The sequence below is a fragment of the Pan troglodytes genome, chromosome 6, assembly GCF_028858775.2.
Source record: "Pan troglodytes isolate AG18354 chromosome 6, NHGRI_mPanTro3-v2.0_pri, whole genome shotgun sequence".
Lineage (NCBI taxonomy): Eukaryota > Metazoa > Chordata > Mammalia > Primates > Hominidae > Pan > Pan troglodytes.
In genome coordinates this window covers 164511432-164519302 of record NC_072404.2, presented here as the reverse complement: position 1 = coordinate 164519302, position 7871 = coordinate 164511432, and the positions used below count along the sequence as shown (strand labels likewise).

At 43.3% G+C, this 7871-nt stretch overlaps 1 non-coding gene across 1 annotated transcript; it reads left to right on the top strand.

The window, feature by feature from the left end:
- The first annotated feature begins 323 nt into the window (after window positions 1-323).
- TRNAC-GCA (transfer RNA cysteine (anticodon GCA)) lies at window positions 324-395 on the top strand. The gene has a single exon. It is a non-coding gene; the product is annotated as a tRNA-Cys (tRNA).
- Window positions 396-7871: the final 7476 nt, after the last annotated feature.

Sequence of the window (7871 nt, the reverse complement as noted above, 5' to 3'; positions counted from 1 at the left end):
TTGCAGGCTTGGCCAAACCATTGGGCATTTTGAGTCTCTGTTTGCAGGTCCCGGCACAAAACCCACAACATAGGTGTCACTAGAGAGCCTTCCAGCTGTCGGGGGACTGCTCCCCAGATCCTGCACTTACTCAGGAACTGAGAGTGGAGAGGTGGCAGAGCTGTGGGAGAAGGAACTGGTTGCTTCCTCTAAGACAGGGTGTTGAGTTGGCAGCGAGTCAGGCCTTGTAACTCAGAAACCCATCCTGAAGCGGAATCTAGGACAGCAGGTCTGGGTGTGGCTACACAGGGAAAGGTTGTTAATTGGACCTTACTAATGTAACTGGGGGTATAGCTCAGGGGTAGAGCATTTGACTGCAGATCAAGAGGTCCCCAGTTCAAATCTGGGTGCCCCCTAGCATTTTAAACATGAAAGGTGGTAAAGGAGTCCTAGTTTATTTTCCCATTGCTGAGCCCAGTTTCTGAGTCTCCGTGCAAAGGCTGAAGAATCAGAGGACACCCTCCCCCACTGAGCTATTGGCGTTTCTCTCAGCTCCCACTCCTCTGATCTTCCCAATACCCCCTCGCCTGGTCCTTGGGCTTTGCAATATATACCTTGATCTTCTGGCCATGGGTGAGAACTTGGTCCTTTAGAGGGTAGCTAGTGAGAAATATGAGATCACCCACTGCTGGCCAGAAGATAGTGTGGTAACACATTCAATGAGAGAAAATAGCAGCCAGGTCAGAATTCTGTTCCCTGAAAAACGATTCTTCAAGAATAAACAATTGCTGAGAAAAATTACCACCAACAGATCCTCACTAAAGAAAATTCCAGGCCGGGCGCAGTGGCTCAGGCCTGTAATCCCTGCACTTTGGGAGGCCAAGGCAGGTGGAGTTCAAGACCAGCCTGGCCAAGAAGGTGAAACCCCGTCTCTACTAAAAATACAAAATTTAGCCAGGCGTGGTGGCGGGTGTCTGTAATCCCAGCTACTCAGGAGGCTGAAGTAGGAGAATTACTTGAACCGGGGAGGCAGAGCCTGCAGTGAGCCGAGATCGTGCCACTGCACTCCAGCCTGGGCGACAGGGCAAGACTCCGTCTCAGAAAAAAAAAAGAAAAAGAAAAATTCCAAAATATGTACTTTAGAGAAAAGTAAAATGATCCCAGATAGGAGGACTGAGATACGAAAGGAGTGTTAAACAGGGAAATCGGTAGATATGTAAGTAAATCTAAATTTCATTGACCATATAACATCACATTAATGTCTAACTTACAGGTTTTTAAAATATAAAACTAAAATACTGGTCACAATAACATATAAGGAAAGAGCTGATCCAAGTTTAAGTATTAGAATATCTTTATGTAATTTGGGAGGAGGACAAAGATGATTAACTGTAGACTTTTTAAATTTGCTTGCAGAAATTCCTAGTGTATCATTTTGTAAAGTTGTGGCTTTGCCAAGCAAAGGGAGGTAAGGGGAGGGAGGGCACATGCTTGAAGAGCAAATAAATGAAGTGGAAAAAAATTGTAGTTAATCCAAAAGAAGGCTGCAAATAAAAAATAAAAGAAAAATGGGACAAGTGGAAAACAGTCAGTTGGACTCAATCCTGATAAACTGCACTGGGCAAATGCTGTATTCATTTCCCAGGGCTGCTGTGACAAAATCACACACACTGAGTTGTTTTAAACAACAGAACTGTATTTTCTCACAGTTCTGGAGGCCAGGAATCTGAAATCACGTTGTCGGCAAGGCCACAGTCTCTCTGAAGATTCCAGGGGAGAATGTGTTCCAGGTCTTTTTCTCAGCTCCCAGTGTTGCTGGCAATCCTTGCTGTTCTTTGGCTGTAGAAGCATCACTCCAGGCTCTGCCTCTGTTCCCACGTGACGTTCTTGTGTCTGTGTGTTCACAGGGTGTGCTCCTCTGTGTGTGTCTGTCTCTGCCTCTTCTCCTCTTCTTATAAGAACACCAGCAATATTGGATTAAGGCCCACCCTAATGACCTCATCTTAATTTGATTACATTTGCAAAGACTCTATTTCCAAATAAGATCACATTCACAAGTATGCAATGTGAGGAGAAGTTAGGACTTCAACACATCCATTGCGAGGACACAATTCAACCCATAACAAATGGTACTCCTCGAAAATTCACAACCACTCTGAAATTCAGAATATTACATTTGGAAAATTCACACATAATGTTGCATGTAACTGAGAGTCTCACCCTGTCATCTAGGCTGGAATACAGTGCTGTGATCATACCTCACTGCAGCCTCTAATTCATGGGCTCAAGAAATTCTGCCACCTCAGCCTCCCAAGTAGTTGGAACTACAGGCATGCACCACCACACCCAGCTAATTTATTATTGTTGTTTTTTGTAGAGATGCGGTCTTGCTATGTTGTCCAGGCTGGTCTCTCACTCTTTTTTTTGAGACAGAGTCTTGCTCTGTCGCCCAGGCTGGAGTGCAGTGGCGTGATCTCGGCTCACTGCAAGCTCCACCTCCCGGGTTCATGCCATTCTTCTGCCTCAGCCTCCTGTGTAGCTAGGACTACAGGTGCCCGTCACCACGCCCGCCTAAGTTTTTGTATTTTTAGTAAAGACCGGATTACACCATGTTGGTCAGGATGGTCTCGATCTCCTGACCTCGTGATCCGCCCACCTCGGCCTCCCAAAGTGCTGGGATTACAGGTGTGAGCCACCGCACCCGGCCATCTCTCACTCTTGACCTCAAGCAATCCTCCTGCTTCAGCCTCCAAAAGTGCTGGGATTACAGGTGTGAGCTACAATGCCCTGCCTCCTCTCAAGGTTTTATGCTTTTTCTAAGTAGAGCATTTCCCATATTTTGTTAGAGTTATTCCTAGATGTTTGAAATTTTTATGCTATAATAAATGTTATCTTTTATACAATTTAAATTTCTCACTGTGGCTGAAATATAGAAATATAATTGAGAGGTTTGTTCTTAATTTTTATTATTGTGGTTAAAAAAACCTATATCATTTACCCTCTTAACCATTTTTAAGTGTATGATTCAGTGGTATTAAAAACATTCATGGCTGGGTGCAGTGGCTCACACTTGTAATCCCAGCACTTTGGGAGGCCAATGCAGGCAATCACCTGAGGTCAGGAGTTTGAGACCAGCCTGGCCAACATAGTGAAACCCCGTTTCTACTAAAAATACAAAAAATTAGCCAGGCGTGGTGGTGCACGCCTGTAATCCCAGCTACTCAGGAGGCTGAGGCAGGAAAATCGCTTGAACCCAGGAGGCGGAGGTTGCAGTAAGCTGAGATCACACCATTGCACTCCAGCTTGGGCAACAAGAGCGAAACTCCATCTCAAAAAAAAAAATTCATAATGTTGTGCAACCATCATCACCATACATCTCCAGAACTCCTTTCATCTTGTAAAACTGAAATATTATACCCATTAAATAGTAACTCCCCATTCGCCACTGCCCCCAGCCCCTAGCAACCACCATTTTACTTTCCATCTCTATGATTTTGACTACTCTAAGTATCTCATATATGTAGAATAACACAGTATTTGTCTTTTTGTGATTGGTTTATTCCACTCACCATAATGTCCTCAAGGTTCATCCACGTTGTGGCATGTGTCAGAATTTCCCTTTCTTGTAAGGCTGAATAGTATTCCATTGTATGGACAGACCACATTTTGCTTATCCATTCATCCTCCAATGGACACTTGGGCTACTTCCATGTTTCAACTGTAGTGAACAATGCTGCTATGAACACAGGGGTAAATATCTCTTCAAGACCTTGCTTTCAATTCTTTTTGGGTATATATCCAGAAGTGGAATGGCTGGATCATATGATAATTCTATCTTTAATTTTTTGAGGAAACACCATACTGTTTTCCACAGCAGCTGTACCCTTTTACATTCCACCAATAGTGTACAAGGGTTTCAAGTTCTCCACATCCTTGTCAATACTTGTTATTTTCTGTTTTTGTGATAGTAGCAGTCCTACTGGGTATAAGGTGGTATCTCATTGTAGTTTTGACTTGCATTTCCCTAATGAATGGTGATGTTGAGCATCTTTTCATGTGATTTTTAGCCACTTGTATACCATCTTTGGAGAAATGTCTATTCAAGTCTTTTGCCCATTTTTTCAAGTTGTTTGTTTTTGGAGTTGTTGAGTTTTAACAGTTCTCTGTATATTCTGGATATTAATCCAGTATCACATACGGTTGTCCCTTTGTGTCTGTAGGGTATTTGTTCCAGGAACACCCATAGATCCCAAAATCTGTGGCTGCTCATGTCCCTTAGATAAAATGACATAGCATTTTCATATAACCTATGCACATCCTTCTGCATTTTTTTTTTTTTTGAGATGGAGTCTTGCTCTGTCACCCAGGCTGGAGTACAGTGGCGCTATCTTGGCTCACTGCAACCTTCGCCTCCCAGGTTCGAGCTATTCTCCTGCCTCAGCCTCCCAAGTAACTGGGATTACAGGCACGTACCCCCATGCCTGGCTAATTTTTGTATTTTTAGTAGAAATGGGGTTTCACCATGTTGGCCAGGCTGGTCTCGAACTCCTGACCTCAAGTGATCCACCCACCTCAGCCTCCCAAAGTCCTGGGATTACAGGCGTGAGCCATATCGCCCAGCCACCCTCCTGCATATTTCAAATCATCTCTAGATTACTTATAAAAGCTAATGCAATGTCTACACATCACTTCATTTTCATGGGTTCAATGTAGTACTCAGCAAGTGACAAATTCAAGTTTCGCTTTTTGAAACTTTATGAATTTTTTGTCCAAATATTCTCGACCTGTATTTGGTTGAATCCATAGATGTGGAACCCACAAATGTGGAAGGTTAACTGTATATGATTTGCAAGTATTTTATCCCATTCTCTGGGTTGCCTTTTCACTCTGTTGATATTATCTTTTGATGCACAAAGCTTTTTAACTTTAATGAAGCCCAATTTGTCTACTTTGTCTTTTGCTGCACTTGTCTTTAATGTTATATCTAAGAAAGGATTGTCAAATCTAATGCTGTGAAGATTTTGCCTTATATTTTCTTCTAAAACTTTTAAAGTTCAATGGCCAGGCATGGTGGCTCATGCCTGTAATCCCTGCACTTTTGGAGGCCAAGGTGGGCAGATCACTTGAGGTCAGGAGTTTGAGACCAGCCAGGCCAACATGATGAAACCATGTCTCTACTAAAAATACAAAAATTACGTGGGCATGGTGGCACATGCCTGTAATCTCAGCTAATTGGGAGGCTGAGGCAGGAGAATTGCTTGAACCCGGGAGGCAGAGATTGCAGTGAGCCGAGGTCACAGCACTTTACCCTAGCCTGGCCAACAGAGTGAGACTCCATCTCAAAAAATAAATGAATAAATAAAAGTTTTATAGTTTAGGTCTTAAATTTAGGCTTTTGCTAATTTTGAGTTGATTTTTATATATAGTGTTAAGTCAGGGTGCAACTGCATTCTTTTCCATGTGGATAGTCAATTCCCAGCAACATTTGTTGAAACAACTGTCTTATCCCCCACTGAATGGTCCTGGCACCCTTGTCAAAAAATCACTTGATCATATACACAAAGATTTATTTTGGGGCACTCTATTCTATTCCACTGATTATATGTCTATCTTCATGTCAATAACACACTGTTTTGGTTGCTGTAGCTTTGTAATAAGCTTTAAAATCAGGAAGCATGAGTCTTTCAGCTTTGTTCTTCTTTTTCAAGATTTGTTTTGACAATTTAGTGTCCCTTGAGACTCATATGAATTTTAGGAATTTTATTTTTTCTATTTCTGCCAAAAAAATTATTGGATACTGATAGGGATTGCATTAAATCCCTATCAATGCAATCCCTATTCATAGCTCACTGCAGCTTACAACTCCTAAACTGAGCAAAAGCCTAGATTGCTTTGGGTAGTGATATGGTCTGGCTCTGTGTCCCCACCCAAATCTCATCTTGAATTGTAATCCAAATTGTAATCCCCACGTGTTGGGGTAAGGACCTCATGAGAGGTAGTTGAATCATGCGGGCAGTTTCCCCCATTCTATTCTCATGATATTGAGTAAGTTCTCATGATAGCTGATGATTTTATAAGGGGCTTCCTCCTTCGTTCAGCATTCATACTTCTCTCTCCTGATGCCATGTGAAGAAGGACGTGTTTGCTTCCCCCTCCGCCATAACTGTAAGGTTCCTGAGGCCTCTCCAACCATGTGGAACTGTGAGTCAACTAAACCTCTTTCCTTTATTACCCAGTCTTGGATATTTCTTCATAGCAGCATGAGAACAGACTAATACAGTAAATTGATACCACAGAGAGTGGGGTGCTGCTATAAGCATACTCAAAAATATGGAAGGAACATTGGAACTGGGTAACAGGCAGAGGTTGGAACAGTTTGAGGGGCTCAGAAGAAGATAGAAAAATGTCTTCCTGTTCCTTCCTTCTCTAGGAACCTCCTAGAGACTTGTTGAATGGCTTTGACTAAAATGCTCATAATAATTTGGATAATGAAGTCCAGGCTGAGGTGGTCTCAGATGGAGATGAGGAACTTTTTGGGAATTGGAGTAAAAGTGACTCTTCCTATGTTTTAGCAAAGAGACTGGTGGCATTTTGCCCTGGCTCCAAAGATCTGTGGAACTTTGAACTTGAAAGAGATGATTTAGGGTATCAGGCAAAGCATTCAAGAGGAAGCAGAGCATAAAAGGTTGGAAAATTTATAGCCTGGTGATGCAACAGAGAAGAAAACCCCAGTTTCTAGGGAGAAATTCAAGCTGGGTGCAGAAATTTGCATAAGTAATGAGGAGCCAAATGTTAATTACCAAGACAGTGGGGAACATGCCTCCAGGGCATGTCAGAAAGCTTTACAGCAGCCCCTCACATCACAGGCTTAGAGGCCTAGGAGGGAAAAATGGTTTCATGGGCCAGGCCCAGGGTACCCCTGCTTTATGCAGCCTTGGGACGTGGTCCCCTGAGTCCCAGCTGCTTCAGCTCCAGCCATGGCTAAAAGGGGCCAATATACAGTTCAGACCATTGCTTCAGGGGGTGTAAGCCCCCAGGCTTGATAGCTTACATGTGGGTGTTGGGCCTGCAGGTACACAGAAGTCAAGATTTAGATTTCAGAGGATGTATGGAAATTCCTGGATGTCCAGGCAGAAGTTTGCTGCAGGAGTGGAACCCTCATGGAGAACCTCTGCTAGAACAGTGCAGAAGAAAAATATGGGGTCAGAGCCCCCACACAGAGTCCCCACTGGGACACTGCCCCTGGAGCTCTGAGAAGAGGGTCACCGTCCTCCAGACCCCAGAATGGTAGATTCGCTGACAGCTTGGACCACCATGCACCTGGAAAAGCCACAGACACTCAATGCCAGCCCATGAAAGCAGCCAGGAGGGTGGACCACACCCTGCAAAGCCACAGAGGCAGAGCTGCTTAAGGCCACAGGAGCCCACCTCTTGCATCAGCATGCACTGTAGTCCCTTCGTTTTGACCAATTTCTCCCATTTGGCACAGGTGTATTTACCTAATGCTTGTACCTCCATTGTTTCTATGAAGTAACTAACTTGCTTTTAATTTTACAGGATCATAGGTAGAAGGAACTTGCCTTGTCTCAGATAAGACTATAGACTTGGACTTCTGAGTTAATGGTGAAATAAGCTAAGACATTGGGAAAGTGTTGAGAAGGCATAATTGTGTTTTGAAACATAATAAAGGTGAAATTTGGGAGGGGCCAGTGGTGGAATGATATGGCCTAGTTCTGTGTCACACCTAAATCTCTTCTTGAATTGTAATCCAAATTGTAATCCAGTGTTGGGGGAAGGACCTTGTGCAAGGTAATTGAATCAAAGAGGTGCTTTCTCCCATGCCATTCTCAGGATAGTGAGTAAGTTCTCACAAGATCTGATGGTTTTATAAG